Genomic DNA, 24,309 nt, shown 5'->3' with positions numbered 1-24,309 from the left:
GCGACCCGCTCGCTTCAATTTTTATTACATCATAATTAAACCGCGGCGAGGTCCGTCCTCTCGACACTCCACCTTAGTCTCGTCGACGCTCGTGAAAAATGTCAGCTGCTCCGAACTAACTGTTGCTAACAAATTTTTGTCATCGATTACCTTACCCTCTGCAGCAATTCGCTAATATTTGTGTTACAGGTGCTACATATGGTATCTTTTCAATTTAATAAGTATACCGCGGATCTTTACACCAAACAGAATGATATAAAATAATTAATTTTAGTTTATTATTAGTTTATTATTAGCATATATTAGTATTATCTTTAAATATGTTATCTTTTTATTTTAATAACTATACCGCGGATCTATAGTATTGTCATATTTAGCATATTGTTTATTTAGTTATCTTTAGCACATTGGTGTCGACTTGACCGATCGGTACGTCACACGTGTCAGACCTGCGGACGGCGTACATTTTACTACAAAGTAGGTTTATCTTATCTTAGCTGAACATTATAAACAGATATTCAACAGTAAAACCATAAAAATTCAATATTGTAAACTTAAAATAATTATGTATTATTATTATTATTATTATTATTCTTTATTAACGGGCTAGTAAGACCCTTTTGTGTTACATAGAGGTTGTATATATACATAGTCCGGAATACATTCGAATAATATAAATTATAGATCATAATATAAGAGTGTGACATGAATTAATTGCAGAGTGTGTGTTTTAATGGCTAGAGTTGCTGCCTTTGTAAATTGGCTCAATGAATTGCCAAAGAAGTCGATCTTTGGACTAAGTTTATTTGTTGTTCGTAATAGGAATAATAATAATAATAATTATATAATTTTTGTACATTTCGAGCGCCGACTCGCAGAGAAAATCGCGAACATCGGCGACCAACGCGTCAAAGCTATTCGATAAAGCAGCTGAAAATCTTCCGATGCCTTAGCCGATCTAGTTTACGTCACCCGTTTCTGCCGCAAATGCATAAAATCAGCGACGGCATTAACGAAACGTAAACTTCGAGCCGCCGATTTCAAGCATTATGCAACTCCGTTGATACGGTAAACAAGTCCAAGCGGAATTTCAACGTCCGTAATTTATGGTCGTCTACGTTGCCGATGTAGAAAGTCGATCGAACGACGAGCCACTTTCGGCGCTTTTCGTTCAGGAAAATCGTTCGATCGTGCAAAAACGACGGCGAATCGATCGAGTCGATCGACAGCCGTTTATATCATACTCCGCGGCCCGGTGATTCACTTAATCGCGGGGACTGTTTTTCTTCCGGTGGATCTCCGTTACATTTAATGATGATTTAATTGGCCGCGCGGCGCTCGCCCGCTACAGGTGGAGAGAACACCGCGCCGGAGCGATTTGCATGAATCGAATGTATATTTTCGTCGCCGCGTTTAAACTCCTTCATTATGCCGAATCGCGCTCGCGGATACCCGCCGGGTAATTCGCGGAATTATTTTCGGAATGGTACCTGTCAGCTATTCCGCCGGGGGCCATTATATCTCCAGAAAATGTTTAAAACAACAACATTCCAAGGCGAGCCATTATTGCTAGAATCTCATTAATTATCTGCATGTAGTCAAGGACGAGCTTGTGGGTGTTCTTTTTTTTCTACCTGCCGCGGTAGAATACAATTTTGTTTGTTTAGTCGGTTCGCGTAGAAAATTTCACGTTTTTCCACATTTTTTTTTATCGCGAGAGGGAAACAGAGAGAGAGAGAGAGAGAGAGAGAGAGAGATAAAGGGAGTGAGAAGGAGAGAGAATGAGAGGAAGAGTGGGAGAGCGAACGAGAGCGAAACGTTACAGAAATCGAGAGGCGCGTGTAACAAGGAATACAAATGATCTAATTTACAATGGATCCCGGGGGGCATCGAAACTTTTTATTTCGCAATCCGCAACGCGGAAAACTAATCTAGCCGATGTAATAGATCAACGCTCGGTACCTAAAGTATGATGACGCGGGTCCACCGTTGCCCGGCTCGCACCGCCTGGGAATTTCCGGTCAATCAATAAACTAAAAATAACGAGCAATCGCGGGCCGGCCAGATTTATTCGCCCGTCTTTCCAGAGGCTCCGCTTTTTTTCTTTTTTTTTAATTGCCGAACGCTTACGCCGAAAATCAGCGAGCGAATTGCCGCGGCGAAACTGCTCGTGCTATTTTAACCTCGACAATTTTTTTTTGGATAATTGACGATGCGATAACGCGCCGCGATAACCGGGGCTCGCTTTATCGGCATGCAAATTCGACAATCCTTTTTTGTCTATGCTTCAAGCATAGTTAACCGGCCCGTAATTATAAGTTTCGGCATAATTGACGAAAAGATGCAAAATGCGACACCGACCTATCACTTGCATTCGCCAGTAGCGGCAAACATACATTTTTATGAGTTTGTTCACAGTAAACTTTGTATCTACAGGCATTTACGATGCGCATAGATAAATGTTGCAAATGGCTGCGAGTCACCGCAATCTACGTGGGAATCGAAGGTGATGAATCGCGCGAGTCGATGGTATTCCGGTTGATGGGGGATTCGGATTTTGATCGAACAAAATCTCAATCGTGACGAAAGGACCTAATCGTTACTGTTATAAGATAAAAATTAATTTAATCCGAGGACGTTCGTGAATTAATAAACACCCTCTTTTAAGTAGATCGTGCCAATGGACAGACATAGCAAAAAAATTTGTCATCACTCTCTATGATTCACGAATAAACAAAATCACAATGAAGAGAAAAGGACCTAATCGTTACCGCTATATAATGAGAATTAATAAAATTCGAGGACGTTCGTGAATTAACCCTCTTTTAAGTAGATCATGCCAATGGACAGACGAAGCAAAGGAAATTTGTCTTCGTCGCCTCTATAAATCACGAATAAATAAAGCTGACAACAATAATAATACTCGATCAACTCCACGGCCACGATCGACAGATACTTCGCAATATTCGACATAAAAATCAGCATTTACAAAATAACTTCATTTTTCCTTTGTTTTTCTTCTAAAATCGCGTGTAGACTATTACGTGTGCCGCTTCTGCATAACAAGTAAAGCTAAAGTAGATTGCGCGGTGACGCGCGGACAGATATTACAATTGAAATTCTACTTCGTTCGTCCTTCGGTTCGGAACGAAGTAAAAGTGAAACGTAGACTGATTGCGTTCACGAATGCCAGGCGGCACCGCGTTACACTATTTTAAGTGGATTGAGAGCCTTCGAACGGACAGACGCCGGCGACTGAGAAGAAACCGCGGCTCGCGTCCGCGATTGGTTTTGACGAGATGAAAATAAACCCGCGACGTGCCCGTTAAGTTCTCGAACGCCGGGGATCGCCGGTGTCGCGGCCTCTTAAGTAGATTGCGGCTTTGATCGGACAATCGAGCGAAACGAAATTGCAAGTAAGCGATAATCACGGTGATGGGCGGAGGCGCGAACACGGTTTTCCGTGCGGCCTAAAAATAAGTCGCTATTCGAAATAACACCGATGCAATTTATAATATTTCCATAATTATTGTACGCTATGAATGCATAATGCCCGGCGGTCTCCTAATTACGGAATGATATTTTTAAGAAAGCAACCGGCTCGTACAGCGGCGCTGCTAGAATATTAAACGGGGGTATCTAACTGCGGCTGTCAATGTAATTAATAAGCGACGTTTAGCGGTCATTTTTATTTAATTGAAAGTCTAGACACCTTTTATCGCCGATGTATTTTATCCGCCCGGATCGGCGATCGCGTTTTCTCGCCGTGAACGAGGTAACATTGTTCCCCATTGTACACGCGCGTGTGTGCGCGCAGGCGGCTTCGATTTTTCGCGGACGGTGTGTCCGGCGGCCGTCCACGTGTCGCCGCGTTTTCCTTCGCAACGCGCGCGGCGAAGGTAAACTCTTTGTTTGCGCGCGCACGCACAAACGACATTATAAAACGCGCGTGTAAGGCTATCCCGGTGGCTCTATTCAAGAAGGTATTATGAAACCCCCACGGAAAACGTACTCCCCCGCCTTTTGTTTCACCTTTTATTTCGTTCCGCTTTAACCGGATGGCGGGAATGAAATCCGGCGTGCGTGTGTGCCGCGAGCATGTCGCGTACAAGTCGCGTGGCCCCAGCGCGAAACCCAGCCGCGTTTAAATGCACCGGCGCGCACCCGACCACCGTACACCGTCGGCCAAAAGTGGGGGCCTTGGTCCTGTAATTAACGAAAAGGGGAAGATCCCGGCGACGGTTCGAGAGATCATCGAGACACCGCGCGAAAAGACATTGTCTCTTGCGGCCTGAGCTCGAGCCATTTCGAGTCACCGTGGTTTCGCGACCTTGCGAAACGTTGTTAACCAGTTAGCTGCGTCATTTTATTTCGAAGGTAAATATTTGTTGCGTCCTTCATCGATCGCAGCAGGTATAGTTTTGTCGACAGTTGTTATATAATTAATTTAAACGGCGCGAAATTTACGTCACCAGAGGCAATTTTACATAAATCGCAGGAGAAGTATATTTATTGTAAGATACAAAATTGCCAGGTTATTTCAAATGCAGTGCTTCAAACTATAACTTGCACTCGTGATTTTTCTACAGAACTGAAAACCGATACTGTCGCTCAAGTAGACAGTATTAAGAAATAAACTCTCGATTAAATAGATCCAGCCACTGATCGGGCAAACAACGCGGCTCTAATTCTACGATTAATTCCGTCGAATTCTGAATTAAACGAGAATTATTGGATACAGAAATTCGAGGATTTCGATGCGATACTTTGTTAAGTGAATCAAGTCTACGATCGGACAGGTAATAAAAGTAAAATCTTCATTCATTTATGAACGGTATAAGGAGAATGAATTTTGAATATATTCAGAAACACATGTGGCTAGACGATGCACATTAAATTCATGGAATTCAGACGCGGCTTGAGCGTAATAATTGACGAAATAAAGTTTGATTTAATTCTGGATGTCTCGCGGTTGACGTGTTCTCTTTTAACCCCCAGCGCTACGATTCCTTCCACGATGCTTCGATTAGCACTTTCTGTACTTTGATAACAGAAGAATTACCATTTATTTCATTTAGTTTCAATTAATCCTTTGCACTCGAGCGGCGCCTCTGAAGCGCCAATGAAAATTGTTATATAATTAACAAAATAACGTTGACATTATTAAAGACCCTTCTGTGTAAAGTGTAACAGTTTTACGAGTCACAAGACTCAATTTCACATGCATAAATTCTACTAAGTACTATACTATACAGCTGGTCGAAACAGCAATTTCTGGATCTAAGCTTAAAATTGTTCCGAGTGCAACGGGTTAATAATATTCATATTTAGTAGATATCGCACGAAGTCTTTATCACTTCTTTATCGAGTCTGGCTCGCTATCATAGCGAAACGGGTTAAGCAGATTCGACCACCGCCGGGCAAACGTTGCAACTAAAATCGTACTCCGTTCGCCGCTTAGTTTGGACGTAGATTTGCTGGCCGGTCGAAGGATCGATACCGCGCCGGTGGAACGTGTCAGCGACGGTAAACATGCCAAGAATGCACAATCCATTGTACACAGAACAATGCGGTAATATTATAAAGCGATTGATAAATACGCGGAAGCGGCGAGCGAGGAAAATATTTGTGGTCGTGCCGGTACGAGCCGGGGAGACCGAGACATTTGGATAGCGGTGTAGAGGATCCTCTCCGTCCGCGAAACAAGACCATTTCCAAGTTACAATGTCGAATCGTCTCGCGTCACTTTCGCTTTCTTTTTGCCGCGGACGCGGGGACAAGGCGGAATCCCGTGCTCTCGCCGGTTAATTCCGCGATATGGTCGGTCTAAACAACACGAGCGCGCGCGCGCGGGCCGCTCGTCGACGCTTAAAGCCCTCTTTTGTGCTTTGATATTCAACCGAGCCAAGCCGGTGTAAACGAAACCTCCAAGGCACCGCATTCACGGCCCCTTTTTTTCCGCGATTCCGAGCGGTCTAGTTTTCCGCGCGGCCTGCGAGCGTACAGGCTGCCGCACAACGCCCGATCGTACCACCGAAAAACAATTAACACCTTCGCCAACCTCCCACTTATATACAAAAATTATTCTTCGCAATTAAAAATTAATATCAATAAATTTTCGGTGTATCGCGGATACAACTTTCCAAATTGCCTTAAATGTTAATTTTAAATTAAATTTATGTCAAATTAAGTTTAATTTTAAATTATTTTTAATTTTAAATCAAGTCTAATTTTAAATTAAGTTTAATTTTAAATTAAGTTTAATTTTAAATCAAGTCTAATTTTAAATTAAGTCTAATTTTAAATTAAGTCTAATTTTAAATGTTGTCAGGCGTTGTCAGCTAGCGGCATTCTGATTGTCAGCAATTGTTTCTGGGAAACGAGTACGGAAAGCTCGGAGCTCTTCCTCGACGTAAGGCGAACGTGAAAGTCTAGTTAAAGTTTGTCGCTATCGGCTATAGGTTCCGAGAAAATCGACGTTGACTGGCAAGTAGAAACGGTAAGCAATAGACAGGCACGCCAACCGAGAGCGCGCCGCGCGCAAAATCACGCTATTCGCCGAAATTTTCGGAACTAGCCTTTTTTTTCGAAGCAGGAGACTGACAATAGAGCAGATTGGAGTCTACGGTTGTTCGCGTTTCGCTCTGGCACGCGCGCTACCTATTCTATAACAGTTATTTCGCAGTTCGAGATTCTTTCCGACTGCTGATTGATAATGCAATTGCGATCTACGAGTTCTATTTTCTGATGTGATCTAGGTCGGCTGCAGGTATAGTCGAGTACACGGCACTGTAATTCCGTGACTCCTTGTAATCACGGCGTCGTCCAGGTCTCTTCATTGTAGAAGAAGCAAAGAAACGGTCGCGACGCAATGCTCATTAATTAATCAATCGTGCGTAGACGATTCTACGTTTGAAAAACTAGGTTAAGAGATAAGGTGAATAATTTTTGCTCAAGGAAATATTTTCTACAAGAGGATAGAATTTATAGTAGAAGTAGATACGGACAGTCGTGATCAGACATTTCTCAACCTTTCAGCTTGTTTTTCTCGACAACCATACTTTTTATTGAAAAACTTTTTTCTACACTTCTGATCAGTTTTCTACCGTAGATTCCTCTCCACGACAATGAAATTAAATATACGGCACAGTCCTCGAGAAAACGCCGCTGCAAACCAGGCGTCCTCGAGACTTTTTTCGGCGCCGCGACCGCCAGTTATGAATCACCCTGTGCACGGTACACAAGACACGAGATGTTTCGTTTTCGCCGGGATAAACAATGCCGGAGCAGCGCCGCGAGACTTTCTTCTCCGGCGTGCCGCGTGCAATTAGGTCGGGGAATGAGTAACGCAGCTACTCTAATCTCGGCAATGGGCGAACCGTTCAGCGAGTAACCGAGCGTACGCGCGGCCCGCGCATTCCTCGGCCACGTAAGATCGCTGGAAATCTCTGGTGAACGATTGCCGGGCCGGCGAACAGCTGGGGGACGGACACAGTGTGCCCTCGAACCGCTCGGGAATTCCAGAAATCGAAAGAAAATCGCAGAAACCGGCGCGCCGGTATGCGAACCTTCGGACTCTTTCCACGCTCGCCGGGCTCCCTGAATTAGGTCACCGCGCGGCGGAGCCCGCTCGATCACGGTGCCAAAGGACCATGGCCTTTTTTTACGATATCCCAAGAATTCTATCGTCGGATTATTTAGATAGCGGAGGAAGAGTCACGCGGTTCGGAAATAATCGACGCGGTAGATCAACGGCGGAGTGAAAGCAGTCAATACTGGTGTCTGATTCGTCCTTTCGCAGCTACTGAATTTTTAGCTAATTTTTCTAATTTTTTAAAGTGTAAATTTATTTAAGTTCTAATTTTTTTAATGCTCTCACTCGATAATATATTATAACAGGAATTTTAAGTTTGTCAAAATGCAAAGTCTTGGTATTCCTACCAAACGGTGTATATTAAGTCGAGTAAATGGTACTCTGACGACCGAAAAGAAATCGTTGTTAAGAACAGTGGATCGTAAAGAACAGCCCGAAGAACTTTTCGCCGTGGCTGATTCGTTCGTCGCGTTCAACAGCGGGCAGCTTTAGGCCGGCGGAATCGGTCTTGGGTTAAAACGATTTCGATGTAGAGATAAAGCGGCGCGCGCGCGCGCGCGCGAGAAAATGCATTCTGCTCCATGAAAATAGAGAGCAATATTGTCGCGGAGCCGATAACCTCTCCCCGGCGCAACATACAAAGTAAAACGAACGCAGTAAACCTATCCCGAGGAAACAACTTTATCGCCTGCTCGGTATAAACATTAAACGGAGGCTACAACGATATAAACGTGGCGCGCGCGGTGAAATAAGGAAAACGAGACCGAGAGTCCCGGGGAAAATGAGTGCGAAATGAGTAGTAAAAACGGTGCTGGCTGCTAAGAACGGGCCGAGGCCCGAGGACGCTTCGAATCGGCTTCGAAAAGAAATTGCGATAGCGCCGTAACGGCCTGTCGCGTTTCTTCCTTTTTCTCGGTTGCAACCGGTTGATCCTTCTTAATCGTCGTTCTCGTTAAACTTTAGTGGCCGATCGAATTGACGGAAAAAGCTCGAACTGACAGCTCGACGGTTTCTTGCTGTCCGAGCTGGGACTAGACGGGGCCGAAGAGGAGGAGGGGGAGAGGGGGGGAGGGGGGAGGGGGGATGGTCGAACGGGGGAATGTAAACAGTTCTATGACTTCGAAAAGAGACACATCGCGCTCGTGTATGGTCATTATCGCTTTTCTATAAATAAAATCGCGCGCCACGATAAAGCCGGGCGGCGCGCGAGGCGGAGTCGTTTAAAACGCGCGATTTACGGAGTTCTGTTATATAAATAACCACAATCACGGGCTGTGTGACGTCGCCGGCCGCCGTGTGTAGTTTCGCGCACACATTTGACCGTTTCCTTTCTCTTTTGTTTTCAATGAAGACTAATCGGTCGTTCCCGCGCCGCCGCTCCGACACTTCGGAATAAACGCCGTCGCTCGATACCCGACGCTCGCTACCAGAAACCAATGAATTTTTCGACGGTTCAATTCGTCGCGTCGGGCCCTCTCCTTTTGAACAAACATAATCGCATCGTAGTCCGTCCGCTCGTTACAAATGGCACACTCGCGAATTTACCTATCGCGAATTTACCTATCGGGATCCCGGGCCTGTTGTTAACGCTCGGCCAATCGGAGGTCCCCCACTTTCGTCCAAACGACTCGTGGCCCTCGGTCTATTTACTTTTGTTTGTTGCCATCGGATAATATAACGGCCCGTCGTTGCCTGGAATTTCTCTCAATCGTCCACACACGGTATTTGTTCCTTCGTAATACACTTTAAAATTGAATTTCCAAAAAGTAATTTCTACGTATCCGACGTTACTTTAATGTTATCGGTCTGCGAAACGTGGTATGGCTATCTTAGAAAATCTGTCGACGGTAAACCGATAAATAAAGCTACGAATGATCCCAAGAACGCTCGGTCATACTTTTATCAGAAGTATCCGGCGCGCGTTGGTTGCAGCGAGCACGCGCTTTCGTTTCAAATGTAATTGTAACGCGAGGCATTCGTGATCGATGAATCAGCTGGTACTTTGATAAGGAAATTCCTGCGGCATGATTTTTGCTAGTTTGACTAATCTCTTAGACATTCGACGGTCGTATAATTTTCAAAGTTCTTTTTTCAGATAGTTCGACTGAAAGTAGCAGAAGGTGAGTATATCGATAAAAGGATAGCGGCGTGAACGGTAGCGGACGCGGTATCGCGCGTGTACGCGACTTCGCAATATAGGTAGGCCGTGCGGGAAAGAGCTAAAATGGAATCGCGATTTCCGAGGCGCGGGCATCGGACCGCGTACAGCCTCGAGCAGGCGAATTAGTGCTGGAATTAGTACACAGTTAATGGGCGATAAAACTGGCGCGGTTCGTCGCGAAGGTTTCCCTGTTAGAGGAACGTTCCCAAGGTTAGAGGAACGGGCGAAACAAGGTGCGAAAATCGCGGAACAAACGGCCGGTTCTCCGATTCCGTTCGGATCCACGGGCAACCGGTATCGGCCGGCACAATGTCTTCGCTGTCGCCCCGTGGTAACACACGCGGGCTTAATAACAACGCATTGTTAACGACGGCCCCCCGACAATAGTTTCTTTTGATAACACGGCAACGGTGGCGTAGAGAGCCGAGGCGGCTCTCCGTGGTCGGTGTCCCATTATCGTTTGCCGGTTCAATGAAATCTTTAAAACGAGCGGCCGCCTCTCTCAATACACAGTATTTTCGCCCTGTATCAGTTGTTTGCTTCGCCGCGCGGCTGTTTACGCCGTCACCGTTCCACAATTGCCTTCGCACGTTCCACGCGTGTTTCTCTTCCCGCTACACCCCACCGTCGTTCAACCCCGCGCGCTGTTTTTTTCTCCTCCCCCTCTCCGCCTCACCTCGTTTTCAGAAACGGGACTCTCTCGACACCTTTTGCCGTACGAAATCGTCCGAACGGAAATAAAACAGCCGCGTGTGTCGCCGCGGCTCGCGTGTGTTTTCTGTTTCGTAAACAGGCGAACAAAAGCGATACACGAGCCGCCGCCGTCGAACCGTGACGGCCGAACGTAAACTCATTAACCGAGCGTCGGCTGTTTTTCTTCTTAGAAAATTATGTCGTTTTTTTTCTTCTTCTTCTTATTCTTCCTCGCCGCCGCCGCCGCCGTCGCCGACGGCGTTTCGCTATTATAAAGTAATCAGCCGCCGTCAGCCGGCCGAGCTATTTATACGTTCGGGAACCGCGAACGCGCGAAGCGTTCCGCGCACAGGAACCGACTTTTCTTCGCGCGTTCTCGCGCGCGCGCGACCCATCGGGAACGGTGCTCGGTATCGTTCGAATAGAAGGCGACTGTTTACAGCGACACGGCCCACAGCTGCGAGGAGAGATCGTTTTCGGGCGCAATGGGAATCGTTTCGTTTGCGGCGCGCGCGGCCCCGGGTTTTGCGCGAATGTCGAAGTTCGCCGGTATATTTGGCTCGGACCCGCGCGCGTTCGTTCCGGGTATTCCTCTTCGCGTTAATGATTATTAATAGAGACAGAAGGGAAACCGGGCCGCTTTTGTTTTGCACGGTAATTCAACGGGAATTGATGGGTCGAACGAACCGGAGAGAACGATAGTAAACACCTAATAACGTTCTTTGCGCGCGGTGGACGTGGACGGCCGGGCACAGACGCCCGAGCCACTCTTGCACAAGTGTACCGGAAACTGAAGATTCTCTATGCCAACGTTTCTTTTGCTACTCATGCGGAAAGTAGCTTAACTGGACGATCCCTCGGCCGCGAACACCGAGATCATTAATCGATTCTACAGGCTGTGCTCGGCAGGCGAGAATTATCGGGGAACGATCTTCTCTGGAATATCTGTAAAAATCGCGACGGGAGCAGTTACTCGATGAGGATCCTTAACCCTTTCCATTACGATCTTCCTATCGATGAACGTTGCATTAACAACTGTTAATTGTATCTAGGTTTACGTATACTGTCAAGGTAGAGAATTGTTATTCGACAAAATCATGATCGCTACTTTATATTTCACACCATACCTACCGAGCCTTCGCAGAAAATAATTGATTTTACTTCTCGATCCGGCAATCACGTTTCTTGCAATAACAGCAGCAAAAATGGAAGTTTCTTTTAATCGCGATGAAACAATGCGTGTCATAATGTCAGCAATAGCAATCAGTTACGTGATTTTATATTCGCTGGCAGGCGATCTCGGAACATTCCCGTGGCTGATCGAAACGCAAGAGAATCGAAGACGTCTTGAAAACGACCGGAGATCGGGAGATCACGTCCGCGGGTCGATCGTCGCGGTATAAAACCAGCGGATCGAGTTGAACGGTCACACGTAAGCGAATGCTAACAGAGTTTTTCGCTGTGCAGTTTTTGCCGCGTTTCCCCACTCGCCTCGATGGAATAATGGCCACGCGTGCCCGACGAAACCTCGCGGTTTTCCCCGTTATTCGCTCCACCTTACGACGGCGCGGCGCTCCGACTATAAATAACCGACTGTTTACTCGTTTCTGCCCTCAAAGACTTTTTAATGTTTCTTATTCCGCGCGAAGGTCTAAAGGCTCGCCGTGCCGGCCGACGGTTGCGTCGAGACGCGCGTACCGTGCCCGCGGGAGAGGAAAATCCGCGGCAAAGAACCGACCAAAGAATATCGCGAACGTAAAGAGAGAGAGAGAGAGAGAGGGAGAGAGAGAGAGGGGGGGGGGGGACAAAGAGGATTCCAGGAACCGGACGCGAAAATAATATCCTCTTGTTGCGACTCGTGGAAAGCTCGGGAATAAGTAAGAGCGCGATTAGTCATCGCGTATCCGTGGCTCTCTTGCCTCGTTACTCCTTGACTCACGTGACGACTTATCCTCGAAAACGCTCGCCGGAGTAATGGTGCTCCCGACTTCCGGCTCGCGGCGATTGCCTCGATCTTTCAGATACATTCCAGCCGGGAAAATTTACTGGCCTGCGCGCACGTGACGACGCTCGATCGTTGCGCATAGACGCTGCGATCGCTCTGCGTTTTCTACTGTGCACGATGACTTCATGTTCCAGGAGTTTTACGTGTCGCTCGTTGGACAGAGCGGTTCCCTTAACAGGCATTTTAATAATCGCGAAGACCGGAATGACGGAGAGTAATTGCTATGTTTGTATTGTCCATGTAAAGAACGAGGTTTACTTGCTAAAAATTCAGATATCCGTAAAGCGAATTGCAATAGTTGAAATCTAAATGTGCCAGCGATCCGCCAGGGAATTTATAATTCGCGGCCGCTTCGGCTGTCTCGGAATCCAGCAGCGAGTGTCCGCGCGGTGGAAATTAACTGGCGCAGCAAGAGCAGGAACGACAGAAGGAATAGGCTTCAATTTGCATTCGCGCGAGCCGCGTGATGCGCGGTGCAACACGATATTTAGGCGGAGCGCACGAGCCGCGGAGTCGCGCTGGTGTCGCGCAGACGGATGTTTCGTCTGGAAATGGGTCAGCCTCGAATGACGGGGTTTCAGGAGTGAAATGACGAGCGCGCGAGGGGATCGATCGGACGATCCCCGGGTGCAGAAGGAGGAACAGGGTCGCGGGCGCGGCAGAAGGTCGGCGGTTCTCGCGATCGCGCGCGCGGCTCGACTCCGGGGGCCGGCTTCGGCCCGAATTTCGTCGATTAATCGTCTGGCATGAGCCAGAGACGCTAAATTGCTCGGATTCGATCAACGAGGCTGAATCGGCGACCGAACCAATTAAGTATTTCCATCGAATGTCCTCGAGCAAAATTAAACTGGCGCGACGGGATCGATATATTTTAAATCGGTACCCGTGGCCGCGACCAATTAGACCGATCTCGTTCAAAATTTATTCGGGCGATTCGGCCCGGCGGTCTCTCCTATCCGAACCGATGCGACCGTGCCGGCAGAAAGAAAGAGAGAAAGAAAGAAAGAGAGAAAAGAAAGAACCGAGGGAGCAACCGGTCGGATTCGGAGCCGCGCTGTCAACAATCTCGAATACGGACTCTGTCAACGTCGGGTCCAGACGAACGGATCGATATCGATATCGCCGTTCGATGTCCGTGGAGACCCCGACGAATGCACGTGGTTGCGCACGCGTCCCACGTGCACACCACCGGCGCCTCCCGGTGACTTATCGCGACGAAACTCGGCTGCGTTGAATAACGTCGGATCGACGGGAACGCGCGCGCCGGCCTCTCGATCCCGGCCCGAGCCGCGGCGGCTCGATCCTCGGTCTCATTAAAACACCATTACCAAAGGCAATTTCCGCGTGCGGCATTTCTTCGGCCTTACACGGCGTTATCCCGTCGTAGCGATCTCCCATCGCGCAACCGCAGTCTCATTCTTTCGCCGGTCCGATTCGCGGACGATTCGAACGGAATCCCCGTTCGTGTGCGTCGTCGGCGGGGAGGGGTGCTGCGACGCATAAATCTCAATAAAACGCAGGATAACGATTGCTTACTCACGTGGTACCCCGGGCTCGCCGAGCAAGAAACTAATGATTCACGCCGGACCCGCGGCGAGAGGCACCTCCTCTTCACTGTACGCGGATGTTAACAGCGATTTCCAACGGTCCCGTCGGTGTATCATTAAGGTGTACACCTGTTCGCGATTACACCGCGGCTCTGGAATGCGTTCTAGCCGCGACTCGTCGATTTTCACGCGGCTATAATCGATTCTGTTCGAGCGGCTCGCGTTACCAACAACGAGAACCAGGACGAGAACGAGAGAGAGAAAGAGAGAGAGAAGTAGACGGAGAGAAAGAGAAAGACTGATCGACGCGAAACAATCCACAGATCTGTACACACCGTGCGGAACACACGTCGGGCGAACACACACTGATCCACATACACTGAAAACTGGACGCGGCTCGGCGGCCGATTACGCGGGGACGAGGCGCGAGTAAACAAACTGTATCGCGGCGCCGATCGCGCGCATTTTCCGCGAACGCGCGACGCTAACTGAGGAGGGACCGCACGAAAACCGGCTATATACACTGCGATGGTCTTCCTCCGTGCATCGACTGCGTGTGCTCGGGTTATTGGCACTCGAACGGCGTCCATAAGACACCACCGCGGTCTCTCCCATTGACCTGGCGCGGGCCACACCGAACGCGGGTGTCCCCGCGATCCCTTCGGGCCCCCGAGGTGAGGCCAGTCACACAACACGTGCGCGCACCTTGGTCACCGAACAACAGTTCTCGAAACGGCGCTGGCGACCTTCGGGATCCTCTCGGCCCACGCGCGCGCGCGCGGTCCCTGGATCGCGGTCGATCGAAGGAGCGCGGACAGGAGGAGGAACGTTTTCGCGGCGCTGAACCGCCGGTAGCGGCGTCGAGGCTCGACGAGGAACAGACGGGCCGACGACGGACGGAAACGAAGCACACGCGGAATGCGCCTGGCCGGAGAACGTATGTAGGAACGGACGAACGAACGAGCAGGCGAGAGCCTGGCTGCCTCATTCGGTGAACAGCCCGCGGCCCCCACGTTGTTTGTCTCGCGAGTGGCCTGTTTACATGTTGACTCTCTGTTTACGCGATTCGTGTCCCCCTCTTCTCCCCCCCCCACCCTCCGGGCCCCTCCGGACTCCCTCCCTTCCCCTACCCCTCTCCCGGCCGCCTCTGATCCGCCACCCACCACCCGCCGACACCGCCGCGCCGTCTTCCCGCCACTGTCACACACCCCCGCTCGGCCCCACAAAGTCCCCCCCCGGCTGATCTCTCCTTTTCCACCGCTTGCCCGGAGAGGCTCGGCGACCGGACCGCTCGCTCTATTCGCTCGCTCGCTCGCTTGCTCGCTCGGCCGAATAAAGCCGCGTTTACACTGACCGACTCTGCCGCTCTCCTCGACTCACGGCTCGACTCTCGGCTCGACTCTCGGCTCGCGGCTCCACGGCGTGACCGAGCCCGCGCCGCTCAGCGCTCAGCGACTCCGCTTCGATTCGACTTTGATCGCGTCACCGGCGAACCGCTGCCCAGCCGACACTTCTCGCGTGTGGTAGGGATGATTGAGGCCTGGCCGAGGGGGGACTGCGCCGAGCCCGACCTTTTGGGACTTCTCCCCTCGCTTTGGGACTACGTCATACATCACGATTCGCGTCCATTGATCTCTCGAGGGGTTTTCTGGGAGACTAGTTTCCGCGGGACCTCGCCGAATCCCGTTTTGGGTCTGAAGAGGCTCTTTCAAGACCCTTTGCTGGGTCTTCGAAGACTTTCGTAGATCGTCTGATTTGCTACGATGACTGTACTTTGGGGATTCAGGGGGCATCTGGTTGTTTCGGTCTTTCTAATGATCGTCTTTAGTTTGCGACGAGTCTGGAGCTGTTAACACTGTATTGGGGTGTTATCTGGATGATCAAGAGCTGCAATAGGTTCCTCTTGTTTGACTATTCGTAAACAGTCAGATTCTACTGGGTAGGAACTAATTCCAGGACATTAAAATTGCCTTCTAAATAATTCCACTCGTCGAGTACTCAAAGAAGAAATTGCATTAGAGTTGTAATTTTTGAAAGTCTGTGAAAGATTCGACTCCGCAAGGCCCCGATATTTCGAGGAATGTTCGATCAACCTGGGAGTCGCCGAGGCCCGACGCCGGCTTGTATTTTCTCGAGGAATCCGGGGAATCCTTGGTAGCCAGGTGAAGATCCGCTTTCAAGACGGTTCTCTTCCGAAAGATCGTGACTTATACGACCCCATTCCCAAGTTACAGATCCGCAGCAGTTTATCTCCGGAGCAAAGGATCGCGCTGACCACCTCGATCCCATCGCCGGGGTCGACGACTGATTATCGATCCCCCTTATTAGCTCTAGATCTCCGGATATTACCGGTCGCTCGTAAACAGTTCGCCGAGCGTCGAGAACCGAGCTCGAAACAGGGCCACGACGCGATTCGCTTTTCCCCTATTACTCTCTCGAGAGAGCCCGATCCATCATCGACGGTGTGTCGCCCGCTTGTCTTTCTCCGAAGGAAAGCCGGCGCTGCCACGGGGGCCCTCTAATGATCGGCCGTTATGGCGGCGTCGCGTGCGACCGATTTGCGAACGGAAAAGTCGAGCAGGTCGGCGAAGAGTGTCTCGGTGACACGGCTGTATATCATTATCAATTTAATGACGCGAGCCTGTACGTTATTCATCCGTCGGTACACATAATACGCGACGCGGCGCACGACGGGGTATTAATAGATTTATACCCCGGGAATGTAAGGGAAGTGTCCTCCCCCCTCCCCCCTCCCCCCACGATCGCGACCAACTTTTACGGATATCGTCAGATAATTGAAATTACGTGAGCGCGACCTAATTAATCCCGGCGATCCGCGGATAATTGGATCTTCTTTCGAATATCGGCGCGTCGCGACGTCGCAGCTGACGTGTTCTTCTTTCCTTGGCGCCCCCCCCCCCCCCCTCCCTCCCTAACTAAAAATGTAATTGCTCCCCGGGCATCGAACACTCGGCCGGCCGCTCTCCGACGACGGCTAAAAAATTCATCGGAACCCTCGCGACAATTTACACTGTCGAATTATTTTATCGATCCCGGGGACACCGGTCCTCTCTCTCTCTCACTTTCCCCCTCTCTTTCTCTTTATCTCTCTCGTTCCCTCGAAAAAGAGGAACACGACCGCTATATCGCGCCTGTTCATATTTTACTCATAAAACGGGGAATTTCTGTATGGAATTTTTATTCGATTCCTGAACAGAGAGGCTCGATTAAATTTGTACTCCGATCACACAGAGCCGACCGGGCGACCGGGCCGCGAGTGTTTACGCAAATATAGATTTTCATAGGCCAATTTACAGAACCCGGAGCCAAACAGACACTCTTCCTCCCCTGTTGAAAGATCCATCGGTCAAATAGCCGCCTCGTCAAACTTCATTGCTATTTTCGAAACTGATATTCTATACGCGGGGAACGTCGAAAATCTAGCAGCCGCCGCCCGAGGCTCCTAATTACCCGAAAGTACTTCGGATCACCCGCTTTAGGGGGATCCCTCAATTGTATTAACATTGATCATATCAATCAGTGATCGTCTTCCTGAAGCCGAAATAAAATTCATTTAAATTACTGAATTTTATTTCGGCTTCAGGAAGACAATCACTGATTGATATTATCAATAAATATACCCCCGAGTATTCCTTGTAAGCCCGGGGAAATATTTATTGATAATATCGATCGGTGATTGTCTTCCTGAAGCCGAAATAAAATTCTGTAATTTAATTTATCACAAAATGATATTGCAACAAATTTAAATATAAATTTAATTGCAGATAAAACGGAGTTCTGTCCCAAAGTTCTCTTTCCAAATTTAATTGCGCGAGGCTACGTGCTCGTTGAGCAACGATCCCATCGGTATGGAAATAAAATGAGCAGCGATCGGCAAATAAACTCCATTTGGTCCGCGTTAGCGGCCGATTACGGTAGTTTGGGCGGCTGAATGAATCGCGGCGAAGGTCGCGTTGGAAATGGAGCCTTAACCGGCCGCCCACTCGTGCTCGTGTCGCAGGCTGACACGGCATGCGCGAGTCCACGGGCCCGACAGCACACCGCAAACAACCTCCTCTCGCCATTCTTTCCACGCATTCGTCGGCCCGTTCGCGGCTGCAATCTCATTCTCATCAATGAGTATGTATATCGACGTTTTCCCGCGGCGTGTCGCGCGAGACGTCGCGCGCGCCGAGCTCGATTTCTTCGACGCGTTTTACGATCCACCGCCGATAACGCGCCGTTCTCTCCCTCCCCTCCCTCCCCCGCTTATCAACACGGCTGTTACGCGTACACCGGCACACCGATCCGCCGTACTAATTTAATTCCACGAGCGTCGAAAAACGTTAGGCCGAGCGACGATAAAACCGGATAATCCGTCGGCGCGAGGCAGGAAAGGCCGTGGCCGTCCCCGTCGCGCGCATAACAATAAACAATAAAGAACGCACTCGCGGCCACCGATTCCGAATGCGTTCCCCGAGCGACGCCGGGCTTTTACGAGCGAAGAACACGAAACGCGACGTGTTTGTTAGTCGATAAGACGGTTATTATTCGTCGCGCGCGCGCGACCAGCCGCTTCTTGTACGGCGATCGTGTGCGTGCGCGTGTGTGTGTGTGTTTTTTTATCGAGGCAAAGTAAATAAGGAACGGTTTGTACCAGATAGAGATTCGAATATTCATCGGCACGGAAAACCTGTCAAAATGACGGATTGCCGGTCGTATAATTATAGTTATTCCGCTCGCAAACGGCGAGGAATTGTTCGACACGTTCTACGCGCGCCGGAACACGCGTGCCGTCGCAAGAAGCGCATCGCGACGATTTTTGCGGCAGGAGCTCGCGGCCAGGTGGCGACGGGTCGTCTTCCGCAACGATGCTCGACGATAGCCTGCGATTAAGGAATTACCGCGAAAAGTTGATACGTTAACGTTGCACGCATCGAGCGCCAACAGCGATTTCTCTCATCTCGTTGCAAGATCGCAATTTTTTCTTTACAAATTAAGTCTTGGATATAGCTTTGATCAAACGAAATTGCATCTTTAGAATTCTCTGTCGTCGATGAATTATTCTCGTTGTCCCCGTGAATTCTCGAGTCGGCATGAAATATTCGCGGCGGAAGATTAATATAATTTACACGGCGAATCATAGTTTACTGTTCAACATCATCCCCGCGGACCCGTTAGGGCTAGGATATATGGGTTAATGCATGGAAAATAGTAAACGTCATTTCTTGCCGAGTGAATGGTCAACGCGTAATTCTCCGAGTGGAAACGTCATCCTCAGCAATATGGCTATTCAAACATGTGGCCCACGATGAGACTACGCAGACTCGGGCTGTTCGCGTTGTTCTCCCCCACCAGTCCCACAATTTCTCTCTCTCTCTCTCCCTCTCTCCCTCTCTCGCACTCTTACTCTCTCTCTCTCTCTCTCTCCCTTCCTCCGGCCGGCTCCGCTCTCCCACCAAGCGCTGTCTTTCTCTTTCTGCAGTTCGATTAACAGTATGCATCATACATAGCAAGAAACTGCAGAACGATCTTATCCGCCCAGTTTATTTATTTATTCCCGTGTCGGTGCATGTTTTGCTTCGCGGAACGATTGCGACACGTGTTTAAAAACCATCGAGCACGATGACGAGGACGTAGAAAGGATGACAAGCCGCGATTCGAATCTACGAGGGACCGTGCCTGTCTTTTTCTTATTCCCCGGCTTGCCCGGTCAACGAATTGATAATGCTATGTACGATCTTCGAGATTGCCCGCGGGAACCGTGAAGCGGACGTTTTACATTGTGAGCAATACAGTCCACTCAGCAAGCCGAGTCGCGATGCTCCATCGTCGGATCCGTTGCGAACGGTATCCGCGGAGTTTTGCGATCCGGGCGGCGAATGTAACGCTGTTGACACTGTAAACTGTTTGAAATCTATCGTTGCTGTGACTGCAAATTTATTACAAATTGCGCAATATTATTGGTTCAGTATATATATTTTTATTTCACTATTCTTGAACTGTTAACCTTTTTGGTAGGAGCACTCTGTACGAGACGCTACGCTGAAAATTCGCATATAATCAGTCCTTAGTATAATTATAACGAGTAAAGATTGTCTTAAGCGTTAAATAAAAACCGTGCTCAATAAAACAGTGTTTTCTTTAAACAAAAAATGCTGCTTCCAGCTTTAATATTAAAAGATATGATATTCTGTTATTTACACAGGTTAGCATGCCGGATATATCCGGCGCTCGTACCGAAAGGGTTAATTAAAATGACTGTTTTTAATGTCTTACAGACTTATTAGCTCTTCTGATGTTCCTAAGATAACCGTGATTTATTTGATTTAATTGCCGCAAATAATCGGTTTCCTAATTTCCCTTCAACCGATTAAAATGATTAAAATGACACGAACGTCTCCATGGAGGGTGACGCAATTTCGCAAGGAAAATAATAGCAGTTGCTCTCGGTGGTCTCTAGATTGACCGTGAAGCGAACGATCGGAATACCGGAGTCAAAACGGACACAGTCAAGGCCTCGCGGGGGATGGAGGATTTACATTAAGAATACTTGTTCCGTGTGTACCGACGATCCCCGACTGTTGCTCTATTTAGCGAGGGACTCTCGTAAAACAGTTTTACGACGGAACAAAGCCGTCCTGCGAATTTCCGGGAAACAAGTAAATATTGACAGCGGCGCGTCCAAGAATGGTTTCATAGAAGTCGTTAGACAAAAGATAGCACGGTCAATGAATCACAGATAAGGCGTCGTTCGCCGCGTCTATTGCGAGTAGATTCAGTGAGTAATAGACGGACGGGTCTCTCGGGGCCGTGGAATGCCGAAGTGTCGGGTTTTTCAAGATCGAGAGGCGCCACGAGACGGTGAAAGCGGGCGTCGTCCGGCGACGGTCCACTCCCGGGGGATAAACAGGAAATCGCGGGGGGGTATCACGGCGGCGGTAATGATAATTTCCCACGGATGATCGCCGGGTTACGCGTACTCGAGAGCTAAACTCGATTATCATTACCGCACCGCCGCGGACAGATATTTATCTTTCCCCCGTCGGACGAGCCCGAGCAAGCGAAACTACAACGGAGCCGATCGATTTAGCCATTTATCAATTAATCTTATCGACGGCGTGGCCCGGCGTGCCCATAACGAATTCCCGTTTTAATCACGTACCGCGAGCTATACTTTCGTAACGACGGGGCCTGTTCAACGTCTGCTACGCTAATAGCGAGTTAATTGCATCTGGTGCAGGGGAATCCCCTTTTCCGTCACTCCGCGCACTCACTCTCTCACTCTCTCTCTCTTCCTTTCTTTCTCTATTTCTCCCCGGAGAAAAATGTACATCCTGTGCTCCCTGCTGGTGAGAAAAAAAAATTATAAAAAAGAGAGAGAAATAGAGAGAGAAGATAGGATTCTTGGTCGAAACGACGCTGCAACCGATTCCCCCGGTTTAATTGTCCGACACGGCCGTCGCGGATTTTACTGCGCGCGCTAAATCAATCGGCGACCGGGCCGCGGCGTTTTTCCGGCGGGAATAATATTTCTCAGTTTCATGTATCATAAATCGGTAATTCACGCGCCGTGAACGCGAACGGCGGCAGCGAGGCGACCGGCACGCCAGCCAGGCCGGGGTCTCCACGTGCGCGCGCGCGCGCGGGAAAACGGTCCCCGAGTGAGATACGGCAGGATATAAACGGGCGTTTATTATCCGGGAAGTGGTTACGTCTTATCAATCCCAACACATTTTATTTTTTATCGGCGTGTCGCGCTGGAATATTGCACCTCTTGCGTAATCCCATTGCACCGGACGGGAAACACGACCCGGCACTATGTTGCACGCGCCTCGTCGCCATTTCTTTGCCGGCCCTCGGCGATCCTGGCGCTGGTCGGATGCCTTCGGGACAGCCGCGACACCGTTAACACGCGGTCGCAGCGATGGCTCCGCGGGATGCGTCGTGGAATTCAATTTTTCGAACGGTTCGCTGGACGCGCCGTGACGCGCAGAAGAGGAATTGCAACGTGTGCATTGTTCTTGCGAGAGAGAGGGAGAGAGAGACGATTTGACGGAATTGCCGGAGATGTTGCGAAGTTCTATATTTTAGTGCTGTAACGAGGGACTGTGGCTCTTAAATTGAAAGCGAATCGCTCTTTTATTATTATCTAGCCTGCAGCGTTTAAGCTTTTATGGCAGAATAATAAAATGGTAAAAAGACTTCACGAATCTTGATACCTTAATATATTATTTACAATCTACAAAAATTGTTAAATTAAAGGACGAACTTGCTATTTAGTCTCCATACTTTACAATCGAAGTAGAAAATATTTATTTTGCACAAAGATCCGCAATTTATTAACCCTTTGGAAATCTGACTCTAAGGAACCACTGAAAATTGTTCCATCGCGTTCCAAAATAATCTTCGAATTACCAAAATTATTTTTATCTAAATCCTTGTTAAAATTATCGTAAGTAAAATACACTAATTACAAAATCAGAGAAAATAAAAATCCTGTAATTCAGAGAAATCATTTTGGATTTAGATTCGAAAAATCCCCAAGTGCAGAGGGTTAATATTTAAACAACAAAGTAGAGCTTGTCGCAGAATGAACATAAATTTTCTCTCTCGTGCAGGAATTTACGCGAATCAGGGTAGACTAATGAAGGTAGCAACGAAAGGAGATCATAATGCAAACAGTCAACCCTGCGATTATTAGCGATCGACACGAACCTCGTCGTCCAAATAGCCGAGTACAGGCGAGCGTTTTGTAAAACACGTCGGATTACGCGGCCGGTCGTTTTATTTTCATGAAAATCGTGCGCGGGTGTTGCGGACACGCGTCAGTCCGTATAATATCGCGTAACCGCCCCGGGGACCCGGGGGAGGGGCAGAGAGAGGGCGCGCCGAAGGACGACCCCGAGGGGGTAAATCGTCGCGTAAACGCCTCGGTATATGGACCGGCCGGGATTTCGTTTCGGAATCGGCGCGAGCGAGTGAGAGTCCGTAGATAAGGTAATCCCCGGGGCCGCCGAAACTCTCCTCGGATTCCCCGAAAACCACTCCGGCGTCGCCCAGGCCGCAGAAGCTGTGTACCTGCGGAGAATAGGGGCGGGACCGGTCTCGGTCAGTTTAATGCGAAACTTGCCGAATACGAAGTGGCTCCCTCACGGCGGCGCGAGGTAGATTTGCCGGAAAACAATAAACAGACCCGCGAACTTAAAGGATCGCACGGTCGATCGAGCATCGTAAATGCCCGTTGCCGGGGAATCGATTCCCCTCGACGCGGGGAGGGGGCGGAGAGTGGCGAGTCGAAAGTATTCGGGCTCCGCGAAGACCCTTTTATTAAGAACTTTTCACCCTTGCGATTTTTCTCGGGGATTCCGCGTCGACGGCGATTGCTATTTATTTTGTGTTAATTTTTTCAACGTCGCTCTTCCAATCCTCGCGTTCCGAGCCAGTTTATTATTAAAATATTTAAACCTACCGAGCTCTAAAAAAAACCAATTCTTTAATTACCGAGTTGGAAACAATGCAATAGTATTTTAGAATTTCTTAAATATTTTCAGTTATCTAGTTATATTATTAAAATCTCGAAGTGAAAGTTAATAAAGACGCGCCGGATATAAAAATTGTCTCGAGAAGTGAAGAACGAAATAATATGAAACGGATTACACAAAGGACCGTCGAACAAATATACGAACTCCGGGGGTAGTTTCGAGTGTGACGAAGGAGAGGCGACGGGATTTATCGTCGAGAAAATGATTCCGGCGTTCCGGTAATTGTCGGACGAGGGGAGGCATATCGGTGTCGGTGGTAGAACAAGGAAAGAATTCGCTCGTTACTTTTGACGCGGAGGATTTTCGGTGCGAGCGGGGCCGCCGCCGCCGCCGCCGCGGAAGGGTTGTTGGATCGCGGCGCGGAGGCCTGACTGATTGATCGACGGCGGTGGGGAGGGCGGGGGGAGGGGGGGAGGCCGGTAGTCAGATATATCCAAGAAGACTCCCGACAACTTTTCCCATTATCGTCAATATGCAGGCCGAGGCTTTTGGTATCGCGTTCGAGGGCGTTACGGCGTCGATTCTATGGTAAAAGGAAACCGGTTAAATCGCGTCGACGACCTTTATTGCCGTCTTAAAGCAGTTAAGTTAATCGGCATCAGCATAAGAAAACGGAAGGGGCTGCGAACTTGACGCGGCAGGAATCGAATCGCCTCTCTCTCTCTCTCTCTCTCTCTCTCTCTCTCTCTCTCTTGCATTTAGAGTTCGAGACAAAAACATTAACATAAATCACGGCGACGGCGAGAGGGGGCCGAGGCGAGAGG

General features: G+C 49.0%; 1 protein-coding gene across 9 annotated transcripts in view; it reads right to left on the bottom strand.

The window, feature by feature from the left end:
* Foxp (forkhead box transcription factor P) overlaps positions 1 to 24,309 on the bottom strand; it is a 294,667-nt gene that overhangs the window by 238,461 nt on the left and 31,897 nt on the right. The window contains exon 1 of one of the 9 annotated variants that reach the window (XM_078196994.1): positions 13,990 to 15,015. The exons of the other annotated variants lie outside the window; for them this stretch is intronic. The gene's annotated coding sequence lies outside the window, so the exon portion shown is untranslated. Of the gene's footprint in view, positions 1 to 13,989; positions 15,016 to 24,309 lie in introns of those variants that run through there. 9 annotated transcript variants of the gene reach the window in all.

The sequence above is a fragment of the Augochlora pura genome, chromosome 3 (assembly GCF_028453695.1).
Source record: "Augochlora pura isolate Apur16 chromosome 3, APUR_v2.2.1, whole genome shotgun sequence".
NCBI lineage: Eukaryota > Metazoa > Arthropoda > Insecta > Hymenoptera > Halictidae > Augochlora > Augochlora pura.
The sequence above is the reverse complement of the archived record's forward strand: the minus strand, read 5'-3'. Positions and strand labels throughout refer to the sequence as shown.